General features: G+C 50.8%; 1 protein-coding gene across 3 annotated transcripts in view; it reads left to right on the plus strand.

The window, feature by feature from the left end:
- Positions 1–26,535, plus strand: part of KIRREL3 (kin of IRRE like 3 (Drosophila)) — a 498,221-nt gene that overhangs the window by 135,804 nt on the left and 335,882 nt on the right. The gene's annotated exons all lie outside the window — the stretch shown is intronic.

Genomic DNA, 26,535 nt, shown 5'->3' on the forward strand with positions numbered 1-26,535 from the left:
AACAGCCCCTCTTTTACACAACACGCTTTCTCATATTGAATTGTAAATTGAGATCAGCAAGCATTGGTGAGGGCCTTGGATGAATGGAATTCCCAAACTAAGTTTGGGGCCTCATGCTTGTCCATGAGATTTTCACAGGGTGATGCGGGGAGGAGAAAACTATGTGTGTAGGGAAGTGAATGCTGAAACGGAGGTGTGATGGGAGTGTTGGGTGAGGACGATGCATTTTTAGCCACAGAAAAAGTACCCTTCGTGAAACTTGAAGAGAAGTTGGATTTTGTTTCCAGTTGGAGGACACGGGCAAAGGGCATTGCAAGCAGAGGTACCGGCACGAGTAGAGCCCTGGAAACTGTGACAGTGGCCATGCCCTTGGGGACTAGGGTGCAATCCTGTGCCTGTTGGAAATAGGTGGACAGGGATGCAGGAGAGGGGGTGACAGGAAGAGTTAGCATTCAATAGGAACAGGTGGCACAAGGCTTGAAATGCTGTGCTGTTTGAACATAGCTCTCTTACCAGCTCTGTTGACCTGCATTGCCTTTCCCAGTTGCCTCGGTTTCCTCTAGACCAGTGGTCGGCAAACTCATTAGTCAACAGAGCCAAATATCAACAGTACAACGATTGAGATTTCTTTTGAGAGCCAAAGTTTTTAAACTTAAACTATATAGGTAGGTACATTGTTATTAACTTAATTAAGGTACTCCTAAGGCTTAGGAAGAGCCATACTCAAGGAGCCAAAGAGCCACATGTGGCTCTCAAGCCACAGTTTGCCGACCACGGCCCTAGACCAGTAGTTCTCAACCTTTGCTGCACATTAGAATCACCTGGGAATCTGTTTCTTTGTTATGGGGGTGGGGCCACAACATTCGTAACAAAGAAACAGAATTTCCGGAGGATGAGGCCCAGAAATCAGGATTTTAAAAAGATTCCCAGGTGATGCTAATGTGCAGCCAAGGTTGAGAACCACTGTCCTAGACTATGGCTGCCTTCTCAAGGACCCTACAGCCTGGGATGATTCTCCTGCCTTCTGCTCTGAGGAGTGATCAATCTGAGGCCCAGATTCAGAATCAGACTCAGTCCCTTTTTGGGAGTAAATTAAAGTAAATGACTCTACACACGGAGGAGATTTATTACTCTTCATTATGATGACATTTGCCCTAATGGGAGGAGCATGCTTGTCAACACTGCAGTGAGGAGGTTAGCAAATGGGCTCCACAGGCTGACATCCGGGGTCTTTCTAAGCTCTCACCTCTCATCCAGGGACGCCAGGGTCTCTGAATCCACAGTCCCTGACGCTGGAAGCGCCAAAGGTTTCTTTGATTGGGTGACTTTTTAAGTTTCTGCACTCAAAATGCATGCATGAGTCAGTCCAAGGACGCGACAGAAACTTCTCCGCTGACCACTGTAGTCACAGAAGAGGGTGAAGTGGGTTCTCTATACCCTTCAAGCAGTCAGGAACCAAGAATGTCCAAGACTGGCCGCTGCCTTTGCAGCACCCATTGGCATCGCCAGAAATCGTGAAAAACAATGGACGTGAGATTGTTTCCGAGCAGAAGGTTAGGGACACAGCCTCTCCCCACATCCTGCTTTCTGCTGGGAGACCTCCCAGGTTCTCTCTCTACCGGTTACAGTCACACGCTCACCCAAGGGCAGGGGGGGCACGCCAGCCAGCATTTTATAAGAGCAAAATGCAAGCACGTAGGTCTGGTTGGCACTGTGAGCTCAGTGAATTAGGGAAGTGGATGCTACAGAGGGTTAGCTCTGTCCCACCAGACCGCCCTACTGTGTGTAAGCAACGTGAGATTCTATAGTGTGCCCCCGCCTGGAAAGGTCTGGCGTTGCTCCTCTGAACCAGGAAGTGTAGGGGTGCACCTGCTCACACTTTAGCAAGTGGCTGGCAATTTTGAGATGCATTTGAAAGGATCCTTCAGTGAGAAGGGTTCTCAGAGAATGTCAAGAGGGTGTGAGTCGGGGTGCACACAGGCTTCCAGAACTGAAGTGCTCCTTCCCCAGATGTCCCGCGGAGGAGGAAATGACATGGAAAATGACCCGATCAGGGTCTATTTAGGATTTGGCCCCACCCTCACACCCCAGGAAAGATCCGGAGTGCGCCTCCTATTCTTCAAGCACTGCTTGGCTCCTCCTACTCCTCCTACGTTGAGTTAGAAGCGATCAATGACTTTTCCTTCGCACATATTTTCCAAAACCAGGCATTATTTTCTTTTTTAGTTGCATGAAGAGCTTTGAGCTAAACCAGCTCAGCCAACTGCTGAGACAGGTCCTAGCCTCGGACTTCCTGTCTCGGCGACCAGCAGGAGGAAACGCCAGAGGGTTTGTTCTTAGCTGGTTGAACCAGGCCCTTGTCTGGGAAGCCGGGTGTCAGCGGAGTTTTCATCCTGCCAGCCCGTCTGTGGGGTCTGCATCCTTGAACAAGAGCACTGCCCCCCAGAGGAGCAAGGAGAAGAGAATGGGGTCAGTTGACACCTGGGAGGGGCCCCGTGAGCGGAACCTGAGGTGGGGCGAGGGGAGCCCCGAAGAAGCTCAGCCCATGTGTGCCTCTTGCTTCCATCTTGGCTAATAAAATATAGACTCCTCCTAGCAGGCCCATTATGTGGATGCTGCAATCGGTGGGGGAAGCAAAGTGCTTGTCAGCCGAGTGAGTCCTGGCTGTCACTCCCAGGACCAAGCTGCCTGCTTAGTTGCGATTTTATTTCCAGGCGTGATTGACAGCTGGATGGCTCTGACATTCGCAAGCAAACATGCAGCCTGTTATTACGCTTGCATTAACATTTTGATAAACACACGGTGCAGCATTGGCAGAGTAATTACGTGTCATCTCTCCAGGGCTTCATCAAAGAAAAGTTTGCCGCGTAATTGCTCTGTGATTTACCTCGGCGGCAGGCGTTACATTCCACGAAGCCTCTCTCCATTTAATAGTTTGCATTTCCCCTTTTAAAATACACAATATCCCTTCTCAGGGGCTCCCTTGGTCTAAAATAAACTTGGCGATATAATTTAGCCTTCCATAAATATCCTCAGATATTGCCGTGGAGTACTTTTGCATAACAGTTATTTAATGCTGAGTGTAAATGCGCAGCGCATTATATTGGCTGAGCTATCAAGAAAAGAGGACTTTCTGACAACAAGGTAAAATAGGATATTGTTACCTTGGCTTCCGCATTAGGAAAAGGGCCTTTTGCTCTTATATTTATTTCCATGCTTTTCACAATGACATCTAATTTTACAATACAGTGAAGTTAGCTGGAGCGCCAAGCAGTCGGATCTAAAATATTGGCTCCTGTTAGCGTGTTAAGGGCTCCTCAGATGTGGCACAGAACGAGGTGTAGTCTGGGGGGAAGCACACAGGATCACAGGGCGCTTGGGGACCGGAGAGGGAGGGGTGTTTTGACTGATGTGCGCTCAGTGGGATCTGTCTGAATGGTTGCCTGTCTACCGAGCAAAAGGTGGGCTTGGAGGGTTCCAAGCAAATAGTGGTTGAAAGCCCCAACAGAATCACAGACTATGAGTTGCTTTTATGGCTGATGTTGGTAGAGCACTTTGTAATTATTGATGAGCAGATCCTTACAGCAGTAGCCAAGGTCAAATCCACAAAGCCTTTCCAGGATGCTGAAAGGTCATTTGCACATCTGGGTTAGCCTCCATCCAAGAACGCATCTGCGGGGAGGAGTGGCTGGGAGGAGGAGGGTGAGCGGGGTTAGCTTTTCCACCTCAAAGGTTCTCCTTGGGCACAATGCTTCTTTTTTTTTCCTTTTTAATATATATATTTTTTATTTCAGAGAGGAAGGGAGAGGGAGAGAGAGATAGAAACATCAATGATGAGAGAGAATCATTGATCAGCAGGAGCACACCCCACACTGGGGATCGAGCCTGAAACCCGGGCATGTGTCCTTGACCAGGAATCGAACCGTGACTTCCTGGTTCATAGGTTAACGCTCAACTACTGAGCCACACCAGCCAGGCAACACTTCTTTTTTTTTTTTTTAAACATATTTTATTGAATTTTTTACAGAGAGGAAGGGAAAGGATAGAGAGTTAGAAGCATCAATGAGAGAGAAACATCGATCAGCTGCCTCCTGCACACCCCCCACTGGGGATGTGCCCGCAACCAAGATACATGCCCTTGACCGGGATCGAACCCGGGACCCTTCAGTCCGCAGGCCGACGCTCTCTCCGCTGAGCCAAACCGGTCAGGGCGAGGCAACACTTCTTAATAAATACCATGCCTTCCTGCCTAAAAGATCAAGTTGGGGAGTGGAGGGAGAATGGTCTATTCTGAATTGGAAGCACAAACAATGGGCCAGCCACTCAGCGAGGACCATGAGGCTGGGGTCTCTGGAGACAGAGCTTCTGGATTGTGAGATTAATTAGAGTCCTTGAGGTGGCCTTTCCTGTTTATCTAAATGGTCTCGTTGCCAACGGATTATTTTCTCAAATGACCAACCCGCTCAGTCCTGTGCCAAGGTTAAATGACTGAATTACAGAAATCCAGGTGAAAGCCAAAGCCTTTTGATTCTCAGGGTTTTTTTCCCTCTGTTCTTTCGGGAGAACCCGTGACCACGTGGAAAGTGGTTGGGCAGCCAGAGGCTTGGGGGAAATGGAAGAGACTGCACCCCGATTCTGAGCTTGAAAGAGAAGGTGGGAAACATGTTTAGACACAGATGACGGGGAGCAGTGGAAGGATCAGGAGGTGGCAAGGGCCGCGGTCTTGGTCAGGTGGGCCTGTTGCTGTCCCACCCTCATGCCCTGTCTTGAGCGGGGCCTGCAAAACACGGGCAACGTCATGGGCTGCCTCTCCAGTGCAGCTGGCAGCCACAAAAAAAGACACAGTTAAAACACACGTTTCCAGATGTGTGTGGCGGCTCCATCATTTCACGTTAGTGTGTATTAATTCTCTCTGGGAAGTGGCATTAATGCGGCTTTAGCGCTCGTCTAAATAAACACATCAGCTCTCGGAGCAGGCGCCTCTTTGCATAACAGCTGCGTGCAGCATCTGCATCCCCGGTGTAGGTTCCCTCTGCATTACCTTTGAGAGGAGTTCCCTTCCCTCTTTCCATGTGGCAGGACTCAGTGTATTTCCTCGCTCGCTGTCAGTGAAGGGAAGGAAGATGCCATTGTGATTGCCCTGTAATTGACAAAGATCGCTTAGCTGCAGGAAGAAAGATGCACTGATTAGGAAAAATCGCTTGTAATATTGCATTGAACCTGCACTCTTCCCCTCCCCCTTTTCCCTGCACCGGGGCCCTGTAAGGGGCATCGCACATCCTCGGCCTGGTCCCTTCTCTTTGGGGGAGAAAAGGCAAGTGCCCGGGGGCCACCGGGGAATACTGGGCTCCTTGGACGCGAGTTCACTGAGGTGGGAGGCTTAAAGGCTTTCATGTGGATATATGCTGAACTACCCCCAAACCAAACGTGTTCACCTTCACATTCAATGCACCCTCTCACCTGCCAATCCCAGAGGGAACCAAGGCTTACACTATTTTTCATCCGCGCCTCAAATTACTAGGTCAGATCTTTAGATCTTCATTATTCTTGGGTGGTGTGTTTTTTTTAACTTTGCTCCTGAATTCAGGGTTGTGTTGCATTTTTTTTTTCCTTGAGAATCACATTGACCCTTTTTTTAGAGCACTTTAAAAAATTGCACTGTTAGAAAATATATAAATATGGGCTAAAATGCATTTTTCATGTCCTTTTGTGCTCCATTGATTTTTTTCCCCTGCTCATTTTTCTTACAAAAGAAAGTTTCAATACAGATTTTTTTGGGTGGGGGAAGGTAGTCAGTAGCTGTTCCCCCCCGACACACCTGCCCCCAGGAGTAAAAATACTGGACACCTTGCTTAGAAATGTATCATTGTATTTCTATATACATATCTAAATATAATGGGGCTGGGGGTGGTGAAACCCCATTAGTCACTTGTAACACCACTGTTCCCACTACACACTATTTTAACAGCTACAGGGAACTTTTAACTCTCCACTGTTTTTAACTCTACAGTGAGGTGTCCTACAGGGAGTTTTTGATGCACCTACAGGAGGTTCAGTCTGAAGATAGAATAATTGTATAAACGAACACTACCTGGACAGTATGTGTTTATCCACTAACTCCTGTCCACACGCCTTCCTACCTATGTCTCTATGAATGAAAGGTCATGCCTGGGGTGGGAAAGCACTGGGTCAGGAGTCAAGATATCCTGACTTTGCCCAGCCGGTGTGGCTCAGTGGTTGAGTGTCGACCTGTGAACCACAAGGTCAGGGTTCGATTCCCAGTGAGGGCACATCCCGGGGTTGCGTGCTCGATTCTCGGTGTGTGACAGCTGATCAGTGATTCTCTCTCATCATTGATGTTTCTCTCTCTCGCTCGAAATCAATAAAAATATATTTTTTTAAAAAAGCTATCCAACTTTAATCCCAGCTCTGAGACCTTGGACCAGTCCTTATGACTTGGCCGAGCCTCTATAAAATGAGAAGCTTGGGCTGTATGTCTAAGAAGATTTTCACCCTTGACGCTGCAACTGCTCAGCACCTTCTGTGTTAATAGTCTGCTTTCTCATGCATAAGAAATGCGAATGGCGAATTCGAGATCTCTCTGTTATTCCATATTGCCGTATGTCACTGCCTCTGTGTTATATTGCTCCTGTCATTCCTGCGTTTTTGTGCTGCATTTTGCGCCCAGAGATATTTTAGCAACCATCCGACCAAGCTCTCTCTGTGTTCAAAGTTATACTTGCACATACATGAGTGACGCTAGCCAAATAAAACGGATAAATTGGAATAATTTTCCAAATAAACCAAGTCACAAGTCTTTTCTCTAAACCTGTTGGTACTGAAATTATTTTAGCTCTCAATGTAATTTTCTCCATTTTGGGGGTAGACCCTGCGTGCATGTACGTGTATCTAGGGGTGGGCGTGGGGTGGGGTGAGGGAAGGAGATACTTTCCACTGCCTGATCGCAGACCTTAGCTGTAGACTGTTGGGTTTTCTACATGAGACAATCTACTTCCCCTGCCCCTTTGCTGACCAAACCCTGTCCATTCAGACCTACATTTGACTAGAACCTACAGAAGCCACAGGAAGATGTGGGACACATGTGTATAGACAGAACCCAATGTCCATATCCCAGCCCACCTCTGGGTGAACCAGCTCCTAGCTGGCTGTCCCAGGAAGAGGTCTCTTCCCTTTAGTGGACCCGTGCCTTTTGCTCTCCGCTGAGAACCAAGGCAGCCCTCCTTTCCATCCATCGTCTCTTAACATAGCTGCACATCTGCTTGACTTCCCCCTTCCCATCCACATCTGCCAGGTCTCCTGTGTGCCCAGCAAGGGGTCCCCAGCCCTGCCTTGAGCAAGTACCACAATCAATTGTTACATTTATGCAGACAACTTATCTGTTGCTCCTGTCCCAGGATCTTCACTCCTACAACTCTTTTTTATCATTTCGGTGCTAGTCTGTCTTAAATGTTTCCAAGATCTACTACAGGGATCATCGATGATGAACTATGTGACTTAATGAGCAAGTCATTCTTTTTCTTTATTCATTAAAAACGATTAACTGTGTGTATACTGTGAGACAAACACTGTGAGAGCGGAACAGCACAGCATAGCCTGTGCAAACTGACCGGCTATGCCCTTACCGTATTTCCCCGAGTGTAATAGAGATTAAACTATCCACACACAACACAAATGGGTTCTAGTGCTTGACGTGACTGACACCATCTTAAGAAGCAAGTTGCTCTCAGTGGCCAGGTCATCCCAGGAAGGGTGGGCCCGTATCACATGAAATGTTCTCACGTAGGTAAGTTGGCCCATGAAGTTGTTTACTGCTGTGCAATAGACAGCTCTTAATAAGCATGTGTCACTCGCCTGTAGGCCACCTGTGTTCCTGGAGGCTGTGTATATTGTGGATGAAAAGGGGCCACCTGCTAACCTGACAAGCTCAGGGAAGGCCTGCACGGTGGCCCTGCAAACTCAGAGGCCTAAAGTAACCACCAGGGATGGTCTGAAATGAAAACGCTTTGGATTAAAAAGCAGTTGATGGTGGGGAGTCATGTCCTAGGCTGGAATCTTCCCTGACAAAGGTCAATCTTTACCTTAAATGAGCCTGTCTATTGTCTTTTTGCATCTACGATAACGTATCGTTGGAATGGCAACGTCATTTTCCTTTTTTCCGGACCCCTCAGAGCACAGGCGCTGCTCTGCGGAGACCACACATCCTCTCGTTGTTATTGAGGTCATTGTTGCCTGTTAACCATCCTGCACCCACCTAAGTAAAAGAAGTGTGTGTCTATCACTTTACTTTTTACCCAATCCCAGGGGTTTCCCTGCTTTGCTTTCTCCTGCCTCCCTAATCTATCACCAGTGGAGTTCATGTAGCCCACTGACGTCTCCTTTTTTGATCGTAATGTTTAAAACGAGGTGCAAAACTGCCACTTTCCGGAGCATGATCTCAATACATTGAGGTTCTGCTTCCCGGCCATTGTTGACGGTTTGGCTCAAATGAACTCACAAACTTTCTTTACGGGTTTGAATGTTTCTTACAATAACAATAGGTATCAAGCCCAGGGACCCACTCCTTTGCTGCAACCCAACACTCTGCCTCTGCCCCTAAGTTCCCTTAATAAACTCTTCGTTTAATTCTGGAGTTGCCGGCCTCTTTCCCTGGCCTCTCGGCCCTGTCCTCCGTTGGAGACAGGTTCTCGTTCACCTGGGGAAATTTTCCCAACACCCGGTGCTTCTTTTTACCACATTGATACCCGCTCTGTAATGACTGTCTTGAGGCTGGAAACTGGCCCCAGTGACTCCCCCATCCAGCAGACATCCTGCCTGCATGGCGCCTCCACTCTCCGGCTATACCTCATCTTGGTCAATGGAGACTGCTCGCTGATGCTTATTCTTGGGAGGAGACCAGAGCCTTATCTCTGTGGTCCGTGAGCCAGTAGTAGTTAGGCCAGAATGTTCTGACGGATGGATATAACAAAAATACTTTGGACTTACTCTTTCCAACATGAGGTCGCCTAGCATGCCTCCTGCGTGCCCCTTCCGTCTCCAAAATCCAGCAATGCCCTCCCTCCTCCGTCCCCCAGCTGTGCCCTCACCTCTAGGGAGTCAGAGATTTCATTTCCATTTCACCTCCAAGCCTGTGCCTGACTCTAACATCTTAGGATATAGGGACAGGTTCTCCCAGGAGATGCCGTGTTTTCTCTCAAAGCATTCACTCCATTCATGATCACACGGCGTTGTTATGTTTTCCCTGTCCTGTTCCATAGGTCGTTTTCATATGGAGATACCAAGTCTTTGATATTGTGATTGTGAAGCACACATTATGAAGACAAATGCCTTGAGCCTAATGAGAATGGATGGCCAATAGGAGTCGAAAAACAATGAACCATTTTAAAAAGCTCACCCTCACCCAGCGCACTGTCACTTGGAATGCTCTGTGGGAAGGCACTTAGATGGAAGTAGCTTATTTTTAGTCGCGTGTTGATAAAGGTTTGACTTTGGTAGCATCTTAATTATCTGATGAAAGCCAGAACCCTCGGCCCTGCTCACCTCTGATGTCTTAATGCCTTCTGCCGGCATTAAAATCATTGCCACGACTTCAGAGAGAGAAGCGAGGGACAGCCGCGCTGAGTTTCTGAGACGGGAAGTCGAGTTTAAAGAGTCACTTGGTTTTGTTTAAACAAATTACAAAAATAATGGGTTGCCCTTCAAAGGTCTGTTTCTCAGATTGTTATCCTGCGCTTGTGACACCCCTGACTGTGCCGTTCCCGATACCACGTCTCCCCTTCGTCGCTAGGGGACAAGAGTGATTTCTGGGGGTCACGTCTGTGCTTTTGCACTTTGCCTCTGACCCTGAAGAGCAGAGAGAGGCTGAGGGAAAAGTGAGCCGATGGCCCTGCACCCTGAAGTCGGGTCAGACATGGGAGTGGAGGGGGTGGTGCTGAGGAGCATATGGGTTAGTTGGTTGATCAATGAATTGACTGATAATTGATATAAATTCACAACTGCTAAATCCACACAGGGTTGGGAGAATGTAGAAAGGGGCCAGAAATGGAGATGGGGTTCCCTAGGGGACAGTGAGTGCTCCAGGACATAAGGAGGAAGCCATAGGCGCAGCAGGGACCTCTACCAGTTCGGGGCAGTAGGATAACAGGATGATGTAGTCTGGACCATCAGCCATGTGACCTTGCTCAGGTCACTTCTCCGGACCTCTGTGTCTTAGCTACAAAATGAGGAGGCTTGCCTCGGCCAGTGTGGCTCAATTGGTTCAGCATCATCCCATGCACCAAAAGGTTGCCGATTCGATTCCTGCTCAGGGCACATGCCCTGGATGCAGGCTTGGGGCTCAATCCCTGGTAGGGGCCATGCAGGAGGCCCCTGATCAATGTTTCGCTCTCACATCAATGGTTCTCTTTCTCTCCCTCTCCCTTCTTCTCTCTCTCAAAATTAATTAATTAATTAATTAATTAATTAAGTCTTTAAAAATATTGAGGAGGCTGGACTGGGTGTTCTCTGAGGGGCTTCGTCTTTAACAGTTCATGAGCCACTGCGGGGCTGGGACTGTGTAGCTATGACTCTAAGCACAGCCCCCTGGCAGGCGTACTTCTGAACACTTCCCCTCTCAAAGAGAAAACGTGCCAGGTTAGGCGTTTGAGGAAACATTTTGTAGGGTTGACCCAATTCCCACATGCGGAAAACAACGCCTAGGCCCATATGGCTAATTCCTTCCCAAACCGTTTGTTTGCCATCATGCAGATCCACCCTGGAAATAAGGTGTCTAGTCGCATTTCCGAATCCAAACGGAGCAGAATGCAAATGAGCAAGAAAACGGTGAAAAGTACACTTGCTTTGGAAATTCTGTTGGCCGCCGCCCTCTGTGTACCTGGCGCAGGGACTGTGGATTCGAAAAACGACGCAGCTTCTCGATCCGAGCATGTGATTTTACCTCGAGTAAGAGGCGCCTTTTAATTGAATGCTTCCCCCACTCCACTGGTTAACTTTTCTGCATGGGCAGGCATCTAGCCTTACTCAGAAGCATAGTCAGAGATCTGAAATACAGGACCTTTGCCCCACTCAACCATGGCCTGGGCCCAGGAAGGTGAGGGGAGTTTCTGAAGGCCACTTAGCTGCTTCATCTCAGAGTCTTACCTCTCCAACACCAGCGTGGCTCAAAGGCTGAGCATCGACCTATGAACCAGGAGGTCATGGTCCTATTCCCAGTCAGAGCACATGCCCTGGTTGTGGGCTTGATCTCCAAATGGGGGGCGTGCAGGAGGCAGCCGATCAATGATTCTCTCTCATCATTGATGTTTCTATCTCTCTCTCCTCACTTTCTCTCTTAAATCAATAATAATAATAATAATAAAAAAAGCACAGAATGAAACTCAGGTTCAGGAAATGCTACCAGGTCTGAGGTTTCATTAAGTGATGGCCTTACTACTACTGGATCACCTCAGTACATCAGGTATACACAGCCTGGGGAGATGCGGAGCTGTGGCCATTATTAGGTTCATCTTAGCCAGGCTGAAGAGATGGACTCCTTAGGGGAATGCTTTTTGGCGAGAGTGGGGCGGGGATGGGAGGGTGGGAAGAGTATGTGTTCTAATCTGTGGCTTTGCTGATTGATTTAACCTTATAATTTAATATCTTGGCTGCTTTATACTAGGTATGTGATGATTGCTTCTCTGCTTGACAAAGCGTTTCTGTCCACGTGCACAGGTAGCAGCAGCATTAGGCTGGGCGGGCTCTTGGGTCCCTCTTTGTCTGGGAGGCAACTCGTCCCTGCGTACCTGGTGGTGTCCCCAAGGCCTTTGTTCCGGCCATGAGTCACTCCTCTCCTCAGCTTTTTTGTGCGTCGGAAAACAATTTTTCACGGGCTGGTAATTATACAAAAATTGCTTTTGCTTTAAACAAGAATTATGCTTGAACCTTTTGAGCAAGAAGAAAAATGTGCGGAGGGAATCATTAATTTTGAATAAAAACACTTACTTTCCTGTAGCCAACAAGGGAGGGAAATGGGAAATTGGTGTTTTCTACAAACAGCCCAGCGCCGCACCGGATCTGAGGGCTTGATCTATTATCCAGTTACCTGCAGAGTCGAATGCCCCGGTTGGCCTGCATCTGACTTCTATTCTGCTCCTTCTACCTCTTTCTTAAGGACTGTGCTATATGCATACCTCGGCCTTCATTTGCATCCCATTAAAGTAAAACAGTTTAAATTTCTTCACAGCAGAAGTAAATCTGACAGACTTTATGAAGCTATTATACCTGCAGGTATTTTATACTTTAAAAATACATTCTTGTCAAGCGATCTTAATTACATTATTATATGTACTTTTGAACTTGTATCCACTATTCCATGATATATTACCCTTTTCACAGAGCCATCCTAAAAAGCTACAATTTATAGCAAAGGTTTTGGGCTGAACAAGGATGGATCTGATATGGATTCTGGAGGAATCTGTTCGTTCACGGGATGGTATGTGTAACCCCTGATGGAGCAGGCTGGTTAGGTTTCCATCCAGGGGGTTACAGGTGGAGGTGGGCACAGCAGGCCTCCTGTGGTTTCTGCACACGTTATTGGTGCCACCTTCACAATGAAAGAGAGAGTGGGGGATCACCTGTCCCTCCAGGTTGGGGGCTGCCATTCCTGTCCTGGAGAGGGTGTGGGGGAGCCCACCCAAGGGTGGCATAGGCTGGGCCAGGAGTCTGCCTTCTTCTGAGCTGCTGGCCTCCTACAGGAGGTGTCTGATTTTTCGTGAAGGAGCCATCTTTCAGGGGTCTTACATCTCCAGGGCCGGGCGGCATGCGCACGAAGAGCACTCCACTCCCGTCTAGCCCTGTGGCTCTAAACCAGCAGAGACCAGTGGCTCTGAGCGGCCATCCCTTCACCGATGGGCCCTCCAGCCGGCCCAGGCCAGCAGCCAGCCTTTGATAATTCTGTCAGGGGCATAGCCAGCCGTCTCATGGATCAGATGTGAAGTGATTGGCACGGCAGCCCTGGCATCTGAAGGAGGCTGTGCGGTGTGGGCCACGCCGCCCGGGAGATGCACGCTGCTGCTCTGGCAGAGATGCGGCCGGGGCAGAGAGGATGTGAGCCTTAGCTCTGGACCGTGGACAGAGCCCTGCCCCAGGACAGCGGCCACACCCTTGTCAAACTCACTCCTGTCCATTCATTACGGTGCTCTCGGGCCTCAGTTTCCAAGGAGGTGCCCGTCTGCACAGGGATCGATAAGCTTTACCCAAGGTGAGGGGGTCTGCTTAGGGGCATTTGAAAGGATGCTTGTGAGACATTTGAAAGGCCACTCGGGGTGGATACAGGAGGATAAATAAAATAATGAACCCTTTGCAAGTGGCTTTGGAGCTGAACTTTCATCACTTTGGAGCCGGAGAAAGGCACAGGGATTAGCTCGCTTTCGGACAGAGCGGTGTTTTCTCTGCTTAACAGGATCCAATTTTAAGACTATTTTCCAGCGCTCGTTCTGGGAAGGGACGTACAGTGAAGTCTCAACGTGACACAGCCCCTGCTTTCGGGACTCACGATTCTACTTGGGAGTGGGGTCAGGGGGGCACTGAGAGTCAAGGACCTGATGTGTGTGCCGTGATAGGGCCAACGCCAGCCCCTGTGGGCGTCTGAGATGCTTGGAGGGAAGAGCCCACACTGTGCATGGGTCAGCCTGGGTTCCAGACTTGAGCGGAACCCATCTGGACAATGGGGGGCTTACCTATTAACAGACACACATAGTCCTGCGGGGAATAAAGACTGCAGGGCCCTGCTTTGGGCTATCCCAGTAACAGGCCCTGCGATTTGAGTGCCGTTAGTCCACTGGGAGGCCATCCCTAGAAGCCCTGCAGGCAGTGGAAGGCAGCCGATAGAGTCCACCACCAGCAGGTCTCCACTGGGGCAGCCAGAGCTTCGTTCTGCACAGAGCAGACCTCAGGACCACCCCAGCCAACGGGTGAGGAAGCAGAGTATTTGCCTCCTTCCCCCCATCTGTCCTTAGTTGAGGGCTGCTTCTGCCTGTCCTGCTATAGAAACATCCCGCAGCAGAGGGTCCAAGCAGGGTGGCGCATGGAGGGCCAGATGCTGCTAAAAGCACACAGCAGGGGCCCAGCTGGCGTGGCTCAGTGGTTGAGCGTCTACCTATGAACTGGAGGTCATGGTTCAATTCCCGGTCAGGGCATATGCCCGGGTTTCGGGCTCGATCTCAAGCGTGGAGAGTGCAGGAAGCGGCTGATCAATGATGCTCTATCATCACTGATGTTTCTATATCTCTTTCCCTCTCCTTTCTTCTCTGAAATCAATAAAAATATTTTTTTTAAAAAAATAAATAAAAGCACAGAGCAGGGCGCGGCAGCATCCAGGACACCAGAGAGTAATGAGCTGGTAACACAGGGCCTCCACTTACACTTGCTCTCCTGCTCTATCCCACCTACCCTCACGTCCAACTCGTAAGAAAGGCGGAGCATGCGCTGGACCGTGGTAGTTGTTGTAACTAGTGTCGAAGTCCAAACAAATCCCAAGCCCTCCATTACGAGGTCACTGAAGAATGAAGGGGGTGTGGGCCAGGGCCATTCTCTTTCTCATGACCTTGCCGCTCCTTTCTCTCCACCAGAGACAAGGTTGCCCATCCTCAAAGGTCCCCTCCCAGCCCCATCTGCTCCTGAGGCCCCTCCAGCCACGCCAGTGACCCACGTGGATCGGGGGAGTCCTTTCATTCCAGGTTCCCATGCTGGGTGCTTACACCACGCCCTCCCCAGAGGCTGAGCTGCGCCTCCTTCATGACCGGAAGGTTTTAATGTACTCCTGGCCTCCATGTGTCTGCATGTCATAGCACGTGCCAGTAGGCGTGTGATTGATGAATTGGAAATGGCCCAATAGGAGACTATCCTGAAGAGAAACTGGCTGTGCTCACCCACCTGCACTCACCCGCCTTCCTCGAGCGCCGTATTGCTCAGACTTTTCCGTAATGAGAAGAGAGGGAGGTGCCCACGTCTGGAAGCTGTCCGGCCAATCAGTGAATGATCAAGTTTACATGATCATTCGAACAATGAAAATACATCCTGCATATCAGATATTTACATTATGATTCATAACAGTAGCAAAATTACAGTTATGAAGTAGCAACAAAAATAATTTTATGGTTGGGGGTCACCACAACATGAGGAACTGTATTAAAGGCATTAGGAAGGTTGAGAACCATTGCATGTCTGGCTCTGGGGTCAGGCGCTGTAGGGGATACAGACATATAAGTCCTGCGTGGCCTCCTAGGGAGCCCACAGTTTCATGGCGGAACTAAACTAAAACCTGAAAATCAAAGACCTCGGAAGAAATACGGGGATGAGCGGCAGCAGAGGTGGCTCAAGGCTCCTGAAAAGGCAGAAAGCCCAGGTTCAGAGCCTGGCCACCCCGCTGGATGCAGCATTAAGTAAGTGCCTCCCGGAGCTGCAGCCCCCACTTCCGTCCCTGGAAATATGAACAGGACACCCCGATGGGGCTCCTGTAAGAGTGGAGTGTTTGCACAGAAACCACGTGACACCCGGTGATCACTCAGCGAAATTTATGAGGATTATTATCTAATATTAGTGTTATCTATTACCTGACTCGGGTCCCTGCTGATTCTAAGTGCCAGGGGAACTTGGGGAAGTGAGTAAGCAGGAAGGGCTGGCTTCGTCACGGAAGAGGAACGGGTGAAGTGGGTGTTAGGTTGGCCCTTGAAAGAGTTTTTTTAAAATGGGAGAAAGGAGCCCGGCCGGTGTGGCTCCGTGGTTGAGCATCGACATACGAACCAGGAGGTCACAGTGTGATTCCCAGTCAGGACACATGCCTGGGTTGTGGGCTCCATCCCCAGTAGGGGGCATGCTGGCGGTAGCTGATCAATGATTCTCTCTCGTCATTGATGTTTCTAACTCTCTCTCCCTTCCTCTCTGAAATCAATATTTTTTTAAATGTATTTTTTAAGTGGACGAAAGGAGAAAGAACATTCCAGACAGGGAGGACAGAGCAACGGGAACCCTGATGGCTCTGGCATGAGGTGTGCAGGCCTCTGGAGGCACCTGGGGTGCAAGGTGTGTGGGCAGAGTCGGGAGTGCAGGTCCTGGCACAGCTGGCAAGGAGGGGTTCCATTTGTCTTGAGAAGTGGCGCTAAGTACTTAAGCAGGGGCCTAGTATAACTGTAGGGTTTCGAGATCATTCTGAGCGGGTGTGGGATGGGTCTGAGTGCTGGGATCTGGGGATGCCAGGAGACCACACAGGCTATGGGGAGGGGCCCCACCCTGCCAGGCCAGGCCAGGTGGGGAGGGGAGCAGATTCTCAATGCAAGACACAAACCATGGTCCTCATTCTCTTTCCCTGCCCGCTGGGCACTGTCTGGCTTCTGCACAGACGAGGGCAGAACCTCAGTCTACCACCCTCCCCGTCACTCCCCTAGGATTCCCGTCCAGATGGCGTGGGGAAGGCACACGGATTCTAAGGCACAGGGCTTCTCTTTCTTCTCTTTGTGTGCCCTAAAGCCGGCCTGACATTGGCAAATCGCTGCAGCGTGCTTTAAATGATGTATGAAATGAAAGATCCCTTCCCGGTGAACTGGGAGCCTCCTGCCCAGCAGTGCTTGTCTCTGCTGGGCCGGCTACTGTATTATTTAACTTCGGGGCGGCCAGACACTCGGCGGAGAGAGAAGCTCAGCATCACCAAAAACAGCGTTAAAATTTAAAAAGAAAAGTGTGTCTACAGAAACATGCTCAAGTCTTTGTCCCTCACTTTCGACGCTGTTTTTTAATTTCTGCTGGTGTTTTGTGGAGAGGAAAACATTTTCTCTACTTCCTTATGCATTTTCCTCCCATCAGGTCTCTGCTCTCATTTTAAATATATATAGGAAGGGAAAGAGATCAATACATCAATGATGAATCATTGATTGACTGCCTCCTGCACGCCCCACACTGGGGATCGGGCCACAACCCAGGCATGTGCCCTTGACCAGAATCAAACCCGGGACCTTTCAGTCTGCAGGCCAACGCTCTATCCATTGAGCCAAAACGGGTAGGGTTCTGCTCTCATTTTATAATTTTATCAAAGGACAGAAGCAAAGACTTTGTCCAACGTGTCAGCATCCTGTCCCATTGGCAGCATTTCTTCCCCTTCCTTGATGACATTTTTAGCTGGACCTGCGCCTGTGAGCGGTTCGGGATGGTGAAGGTGGGTGGGATATTCTTGAGGGATCTGCCCCAGGGGCTCCCAGCCCCCGGCATCCTGAGCTGTGGCCCTGCCTGGTGTGGAGAGGCACTTGTTGCTGTGGCAACCAGGGTCTGCATTCAGAAGCCAGTATTGGTGTTGTCCATCCGACCTCAAGCAGCATCCGCTGGTCCCCTGTGAGGGTGATGCGCTCTGTGGTGCCTTCGGGACAGACATGGGGTCAGAGCGGCCGCCTCTGCTTCTCAGACGGAGCTACAAATAGACCGAGAGCCTTCTCCGTCTGCAGGGAGGACCGCTGGATCAATTTGCTTTTAGCCGATGGAATGATCATCGACGTTTGGACAGACTTCTCATCTTGCCGCGAAGCAGTCACGAGGCGTTTTAGCTACAGATGGTAAATGGGTTCATCCTGGGATATATTTAGCCGTGCGGCCTGGGGGCAGGAGAAGAGAGGCCTCGGGATCCAGGAAACCTGTGGGAGCCAGACCCACTCTGTGCCTGGAGGCAGGTCACAGCCCTCCCCGCCTCCTCTGAAGGGCCCTGGGGGTGCGCAGTGGGTCCTCACGCACTCCCTGCAGGGACGGGGGAGCTCCGGGCTAGGCCCTGGGGTGACCTCCTGGTTGTGACCGCCCTTCATCTGTGCCCTCAGGCCAGTAGGAAACAGGCAGGTGAGTATGGAATCGCGGGTGAGCAGCAAATGGTGTGTGTACCCTGAGATAGAGGATCCAGAATGCTCTGCCCAGGCACTCTGGAGCCCCCCTTGATGCCAGCCTTGGCTCCACCAGCCCAGGGGCACACTCTTAGGCCATTATTTCCCCTTTGCCCCTCTGTTTCCTATTCCATAAAATGGGAATAATCACCCCATCTTCTTGTCTTCCCCAGAGAAACAGGTAAGGAAAAGGCTGTTGTAAGCTGCAGTGTGCTCTATACTTTGTAATACACACGATCTGGTCAGCCGCTCTCTGCAGCCAGTGCTCAGCTTCAGGCAGGATGCACAGGAAGTGGGGGAGGGGGGAAGCCAACACCGCCTGTATCATCCCAACCAAACCAGCATCGATGGGTTAGTTAACACACAGGCGCTGCCGCGACACCTCCGTGTAGAGGGGGAGGCAGCAGGCCGTGCCGACAGGCATCAGCAGGAGCTGCTGACAGCCTTCCAGGCAGAAAGGAGCGAACAGGAAAAAGTGGGGCTGGTCCCTAACCATCACACTTCCCACGCCTTGAATTAACGCCTTGTCACTCACAGCTCCGGTCCCCCAGTGCTGGCTGTCATGGCCACCGAGCAGGTGTGATGCCCAGACTTGGTGGGCAGTGCCACGGTGAGAAACTGCCAGGAAACTCCCTCTTAGTCTGTCCCTCGAGTGCCTGGCAGTGTAAACTCAGCCCCACAGGTCCCCAGGGTCAGATGCGTCAGCCTCCGGCAGGCGGATTTCTCAGCACCTTCTCTATCCTTCGGGCTCATGGAATGCAGGCCTGGGGCTGCTGATGAAATACTGAGGTGCAGGGGCGTCAGAGTAGCTGGTAGGAGCAGCTGAGGGTAACTGAAGACCAGAAGTTAGATGCCTGCTTCCCCATAGCGTGCGCGCGCGCGCGCGCGCGCGCACACACACACACACACACACACACATCCCCCCACACGTTCACATTTCCAGAACCCCGACCTGGGGTTTTTCTGTTGCCCAGGCATGGAGAGTCTGGGACCACTTCATCAGGGCTGCTCTGCCAATAGGGGATAGGCTCTGAGTCCCAGCGCCAAGCCTGCTGCCATGTGCCCATGCCCATTAAGCTGGCACACCTGGTGTCTGCTCAGACTCACCCAGTGGAAGAAAAGCAGCTCCCAGGAGGACTGGGGGTTTGTCGATACCCACAGCGGAGGGCTGGCTGGGTTTCCAGTAAGAGTCGGTGAAGCTGGGAAAATTACTCATTACGACTTTATTGATATTCACTTTACTCTGCAAATGACGTGGATGGTTCTGACGGGAGGCCTTCATGGGCCTGGCTGAAAATCCATTCGGGTGGATGCGGGTTAATGGGGCTGAAGGACACAAGGGTTCAACAAGCCGTGTCAGCCCTGTTTCTCAGGCGCCTCCTCCCCCATCGGGAGAGAGCGACGTAGTTCGGGGCCCAGCGTGATGCTCTAGTGCACCTGCTGCTCGGGAGTCCTTCCTCTCCCTCCCTCCTTCACCTGCATAGCGTCAGAGCGCTCCTTCTGGCTGTGGCTTTGCTCTGCAGGGCTCGCTGCCAAGAAGGGCAGGGGCTGGCGAGGCCCCTCGCCCAGCCTGATGCCCACCTGCCCGTGTGTATTAAACTAGTTCTCACCTGAAAGGTTTAGAAATCGGTGATTAGAGTCTCACCTTCTGCAGAAAGATGTCTTATCATCTGACACAACCCGAGTGCCCCCAACATCAGTGACAGCCTGTTGGATGGACTAGCCCTGAGAGACACTGTCAGCCCAGATCCAGGCAGGGGGACAGTGAGTGACTGAACAGTTAAAGGCAGATTTTCTTTGACGGCCACACAAGACTCCGATACGCAGGCAAAAATAATTTCAGAGCGGCCTTGGGAGAGCTTTCTGTCATTTAATTTACAAAGGCTTTTACATACACCATTTCCTTTCATTCTCACCAATGTCCTGGTGGGTAAGTAGGGCTAGGGAATTTTTTGTGAATTTCCTATATTAGTCATTTGCCTGTGGACATGTTCAGATCCATTCCCCGTTCCCTGCAAACGGCACCTCCCAGGCTTCCTTCCAGCTCGCTCCTGTGTAGGTTCAGCCGGCGAGGCTCTGTCAGGGGTGGTAGGGTGGAGGAGAGGAGCCGGGGCCTTTCACCCCTCCATCTCAGCTTCTGGGGGTCTCTAAGATGGCAACTGTGTCCCCTGGGGGGTCCCAGTTCCCATGGTGTGGCCCTTGTCCTCCAGCTCTGGCCGGGTATCCCCGATGCCAGCCTTGAGCACCCTCACTCTCCTGCCAGGCTGCCTGGCACAAGCTCCGTTCACCGGACTTCTGCGTGACCTGATATATTCCCAGAAGTGAGGAAATCCCGGGGGGTCCCAGTTCCCACGGTGTGGCCCTTGTCCTCCAGCCCTGGCCGGTTAGCCCTGATGCCAGCCTTGAGCACCCTCACTCTCCTGCCAGTCTGCCTGGCACAGCTCCATTCACCTGGCTTCTGCGTGACCTGATATATTCCCAGAAGTGAGGAAACCGAACCCAGGGCAGCACAGCTACCCAGTGCCGTGTCCTCGGGGCCAAAGAGCCCTCACACTCCAGACCCCGCCCTTCCCACTCCATGAGAGAGCGAAGACAGGGGGATTCAGAGCAATCTGGGCCTAGGACAGTGATGGCGAACCTATGACACGCGAACTCATTTTTTTGGTTGATTTTTCTTTGTTGAATGGCATTTAAATATATAAAATAAATATCAAAAATATAAGTCTTTGTTTTACTATGGTTGCAAAGATCAAAAAATTTCTATACCTGACACGGCACCAGAGTTAAGTTAGGGTTTTTCAAAATGCTGACACGCCGAGCTCAAAAGGTTCGCCATCACTGGCCTAGGACACCCAGAGGAGAAAGCGCATGCGCAGAGCAGGGAGAACGTCTTTGCAGCTGGGAGCTTTGTGCAAGAGGAGGCATTTGAGCTGGGTACACTAAGACGATGCTGAGAGCGGGTGAAGGAGGTGCTGTTTCCCAACTGCAGAGAAGGACCAAGTGTGGGACCACTCTCTTCCACACTGTGCCCGGATGCAGTCCTGTGTTTGTCCCTGTACCTCCTGCCTCGTGGCTTCCACAACTCGTTCTCTCTCTCTCTCTCTCTCTCTCTCTCTCTCTGACAAAGGCAGTGGACTTCTCACTGGTCTGCCTATCCATTCTCCCTCTGCAGTTAGGAGGAGTCTCTCTTAAATATATGCACACCAAGCCAGTCTCCCGTCTAGAAATCTTTGCTGACTTCCTGTTGCCTGTAGGATTGGCCCCAACTCCAGAGCCCTGGGCCCAAGGCCCTTGGCAGGCGAGCTCCTCTGTGCCTGTCCAGGCGCTGTCTGGCCACACCGGAGCCAGCAGTGAGCCTTTAGTAGGTCACGCCTTTCTCCTCCTTTGCTCAAGCCCTTTCCTCGCCTGGAATGGCCTTGCTCCCTCTGCAGCAATTCCTTCCCATCGTTTGATGCTCCTCAGTGCTGTCACCGCTGTCATGCTGCCCGGCACTTCCGCCTGAAACACACATCAAGACACCCTCCTCTGTGTTCCCAGAGCCCACTGCCCACACCCGTATTAATATTTTTAATCAAGCTGTCATATCATGATGCATTTACGTGTCTGTTCCTGCACCTTAGAGCTCCCAGCCTGGCTTGCGAGAGCTTGTCTTCTGCCTTCCCAGCACCAAGCGCCTGGCAGATAATAAATGCACGTGAACGATTGTTACATTGGAATGAATCCCAGTGCCATCCCTCCTCCTCCTCATCTCCTCACTCCTTCCCTGGATTCATCCGCGGACAGGCTCAGTGTCTCTTCCCTTCCGAGCTCTCTCAGAGTGTCTGTGGGGCTGGGTAATGACATCAACACAACTCCATTTGGGGCAGTGCTTCTCACACAATAGCACATCGTCAGCTCTCAACCCAGGGCTATCCAGTTACATTATAGCAGGGAAGGATGAAATTAAGGAGAAAATGCCAAAAAGAATAAGATTTGTTTTCGACTGAGCTACATGGAGGAAAAAGGGGGTAAGATAGGTTAAGCCAGAAGAGGTGATCTGTCATGTGAAATAGAAGTACCAAGACTTGGCCAGCCGGCATGGCTCAGTGGTTGAGCGTCAACCTATGAACCAGGAGATCACGGTTCGATTCCTGGGGTGCAGGCTTGATCCCTAGTGTGGGGCATGTAAGAGGCAGCTGATCAATGATTCCCTCTCATCATTGATGTTTCCGTCTCTCTCTCCCTCTCCCTTCCTCTCTGAAATCAATAAAAATATATATTTTTTTAGTTTTTTAAAAAATATTTTTATTGATTTTTTTATAGAGAGGAAGGGAGAGGGATAGAGAGTTAGAAACATCAATGAGAGAGAAACATCGATCAGCTGCCTCCTGCACACCCCCCACTGGGGACGCACCCACAACCAAGGCACATGCCCCTGACCGGAATCGAACCTGGGACCCTTCAGTCCGCAGGCCGACGCTCCATCCACTGAGCCAAACCGGTTAGGGCAGTAAAAATATATTTAAAAAAATAAAAAAAATAAAAAAGAAGTAGCAAGACTCAGGTTGAGGCGGGTGCTGTGACAAACAGTCTCTGCCACCTCATGGTCTCTTGGTTCATTCCCCCTCCTCTCCTGGTTCAGCTGGAAGTCACGTCCCCTTCCAGGGAGCTGGACTGGGTGTTGCCTTAAAAAGAACCTTCTTTCTGCAACGATATTCCTCCTCAGGATTGGGCAGTGGTTTTACCTTGAGTGGCAGCTCCATTGATGGATGTGTTAGCCACAGTTTTAAGTCATGTCCATGTGCATTTATGTGTGTGGTCCCCCCATTAGATTACTCGTGACCTCCTCAAGCCGAGAGGCCCTTTAGGACAGTCCCTGCCCACCCACCTTGGCACCGCTCCCTCCCGATCTTGAGCCTGTTCCCTGTGGTCCAGGCCCACGCAACCTTTGATCGCATTGCAGAGTGGTTCTTACAGCGCTGGTGGGAAGCATGAACTCTGCGCCTGACTGCGGGGCCCGTCCCAGCTTCGCTAAATGCAGCTCTGTGGCCCCGTGTCAATTTCTACGTCTCATGAGTCAAACTGGGATGATGATAGAAGCTTCCTCGCGGGCCAGTGTGCGGATTAAGTGAGCTGACATATACAATGTGCTGAGAGCAGTGCCTAACACGGGATGCGCAGGGGGTGAATATGAGCTCGTAGGATGGAGATTATTTTTCACCTGCAGACAGCGTGTGTGTCTCTCCTCCTCCTCACTTTGTCAGATTCGGTATTTTATAAGGTCTCCTCACACGGCACCGCCTGCAGGGATAGCTCAGCAAAAATCAACAGGGGTCCTTGCTCGGCTTCTTTAAAGGGTGTTTGGGCCCCAACAACTCTTCAAGTGCATGTGAGGGAAGCCAGCGTCCCTGTCCAAGCTCCACTCCTCTGTGGCTGAGACCACTGTCCTGAGAGATGGTGGCTTCCCAGCCAGCTCCAGGCGCCCAGCCAGGGGCAGCACGGCAGCCTTGTTCCAACTGGCTTCCCTCCTAAGTTCTCCTCCCCAGGAGAAACCCCAGGCCCTTCCTCCAGCTGCCGGACAGCTAGCTGAAGGATGAGCGCCCTGCCTCTCCAGCCACAGACAGAACCATGGCCGGGCTGGTTTTGGTTTTGAAGTTTGAGGTTCCCTCAGCCTCACTCTGCAGAAGACCCTGCGGATCGGCTGTGTGTATGCGGGCCTGTTGGCTCGTCCCCCGACACAGCCAGACAGAGATCAGTACGCACATGTCCACACGCACATGTCCACATGCTCACCCGTGCCCACTAGGCCGGCCTGACCTCCTGGGAGATCAAAGCCCAAATGCGTCTGTCTTGTGGATGAAGGAAGATTCACACTTGCTGTGTGAGCCTGGGGGAGGGCATGCACACCTCTTAGGAGATAAGAACAGAGATGAATCTCTTGCTGAGGCCACGCAGTGCTCAGTGGTAAGCAGCGTGCACCTTAACACACATGGCGGCCTTCCTCCCCCACCCCCACCCCCTCGGCAGCATCTGTGATGGCTCTCTGGTGTATTAGGAGGGAAAGTGCACTTGGCAGTACTAACATCTGCTGTTTAAGTCCTATTGCCTCATCCACTCTGGTCCAGCCGCCTCTCATGTAGCCAGGACGTGCGTTCTCCTTCGAGGTTAATGAGGGAAACACTCCTTTGGATGAGGCTGAGCTGCACTTGTGTATGTAGCTGCCATGACATGATGGCTGAAATGGACCCAGGTGCTTCCCAGCCTGAGCCCACAGTGATATTTCTTGGCCTTGCCCACATGACCCTGCTGGCCTGTTGGGCTGGGGTGGTTTGTATGCTGAGTGGGGCTCCAGCGAGGTGCTAGCAGGTCGGAGTCGCATGTCTCTTGCTTATTTCATCTCCAGCGTGAGCTCTGCGCCCTTTGGTTGTCTAGGGCAGGCCTGGAGCACCCATGCGGTTATACTCCCCAGATGGGAGTGGGGCAGCAGGCTTGTCTGCATCCCCTCCAGAGCCTTCCTCTGCCCACAGTCACCTGTGGTCCTTCCATTCGCACCCCTGGCAGGGCTGGTGCACCAACTTTGGGAAGCATCTGGCTTAAGGCAAAGGGAAGGTGGGTCCCCCAGGTGCCCTTTCGGGACATGTTTGGAGGCAGGGTCACCTTTCGGTGCCTCCAGATCTCCCCACGTGGGCACCTGTCCACAGCTTTGAGCAGGTCCAGGAGGGCCCAGCCCCCGAAGAGCCGATAGGTGGGCCAAGAGCCCATGAATATGATGCCAGCAGAGGGATGTGGGCCGATCAGGTCACATCTGGACCTCACCCACAAGGGGCTTGAAGAACTTTGAGAGATGAGCTCCCGGGACTGGAAAAGCTGGTGACAGGCCAATGGGAGAGCGTGACACGCTGGGCGGGCAGAGCCTGGGCTGTCACTGAGGCCAACTACAAACTATGGGCACAATGCTGCTTTTCAGAAAGCAGTTCTGAGTCATAAAATAGTAAATTTGGAAAATAAAGTTGCAGGAGGGGTGCGCTAAGATCGGTTTCTCTGAGAGCTGGTAGAACTCGGGCTGTTGTGCCCAAGCTCCCAGCCAGTCTGCCTTGCGTGAACCCTGCCTCCACCCCATCCAGGCCCCTGGGCTGGGGCTGACTTCTGTGCCTCAGACTCCCCTGTAACACAAGCATCACTTAATGACAGGATGTGTCGACCTCTGTGAAGAATTGTTTTAACGAGGGCTGTGGCCAGTTATTCCGTGTAGAGAGAAAGAGAGGTTGAAATGACTACAAGGGACAGATTGGAACCCTTGTGCTTTGCTGGTGGGAATGTAAAATGGTCCACCCACTGTGGAAAACATATGGGGGCTCCTCAAAATACTAAACATAGAATTACAAATGACCCAGTAATTTCACTCCTACGTCTAAACCCTAAGGAATTGAAAGCAGGATTTGAACAGATAGTTGTACACCATGTGTATAAGAGGTGGGAGCAACCCAGGTGTCCATCAGCAGATGAATCGATAAGCAATACATGGTATATTTATACAATGGAATATTATCCAACCTTAAAAAGAAAGGAAATTCTCCCCTAGCTCAGTTGATTGGAATGTCGTCCCATACACCAAAAGGTGGTGGTTTTGATTTTGGTCAGGGCACATACCTAGGTTGTGGGTTGGATTCCCAGTCAGGGCATGTGCAGGAAGCAATTGATTGATGTTTCTCTTTTATCTCTCTATCTCTCCCTCTCTCTCTCTCTTCCTTTCTCTCAAAAAAAAATCAATAAAAACATGTCCTCAGGTGAGGATTTTTTTAAAAAAGGAAATTCTGACACATGCTACAATATGGGTAAACCTTGAAAACATTATACTAACAGAAATAAGCCAGACACAGGAGGACAAATATTGGTTGATTTCACTTATATGAAGTACCTAGAGTAGACAAATTCATAGAGACAGAAAGTAGATTGGTGGCTGCCAGAGGCTGGGGGTGGGGCAGTGGTGAATGGGGAGCTGGTGTTGAATGTGTACAGTTTCACAATGTGCACAATGATGGGGATGTACTTAATGCCACTGAACTGTACATTAACATGGTAAAATGTAGGTTGTGTATCTGTACAATAAAAGAGAGAAGTATCAACATTAAAGAGAAAAATAGTGTAGTAGGCAGTTTGACAGGCATGAGAAGAGCAAGGACCATAGGCCAGACATGGGCGGTCACTAGGGCGGAAAGTCCAGGTTGCCTAGCAACCGGCAAAACTGGGGGGGAAAACGAGAACCTTGCCCCCAGGGTAACCTTTCCTCCCCTGGCATGATGACAGTCATGTGATAGATCCCCTTAGAGGAGGAGAAAGGGGCCAGAGCAATAGCCTCATAGGACTCCCATACAAGTCCTTGCACAGCCACTCCCTTAAGAATTGGGCTATCAGGACAATGAGGTTCTGACCCAAATCAAATAATCTTAGGAGCAAAGCCTCGGGTCTCCTGACCAGTCAGAGTTTTGGGCAACTAGAGATCACAGGTAGGCCTCAGTGGTATTTCAGCTCCAGGCCCAGAAAAGCAGCAAAACCAGGCAGAGTGACCACATGGCTGACATCAGGACCAGCTACAGTGGCTAATGACCCCCTGCCCTGGAGCTGACCAATCGGTGGAGACCACAAC

The sequence above is a fragment of the Myotis brandtii genome, unplaced genomic scaffold (assembly GCF_000412655.1).
Source record: "Myotis brandtii unplaced genomic scaffold, ASM41265v1 scaffold325, whole genome shotgun sequence".
NCBI classification, from domain to species: domain Eukaryota; kingdom Metazoa; phylum Chordata; class Mammalia; order Chiroptera; family Vespertilionidae; genus Myotis; species Myotis brandtii.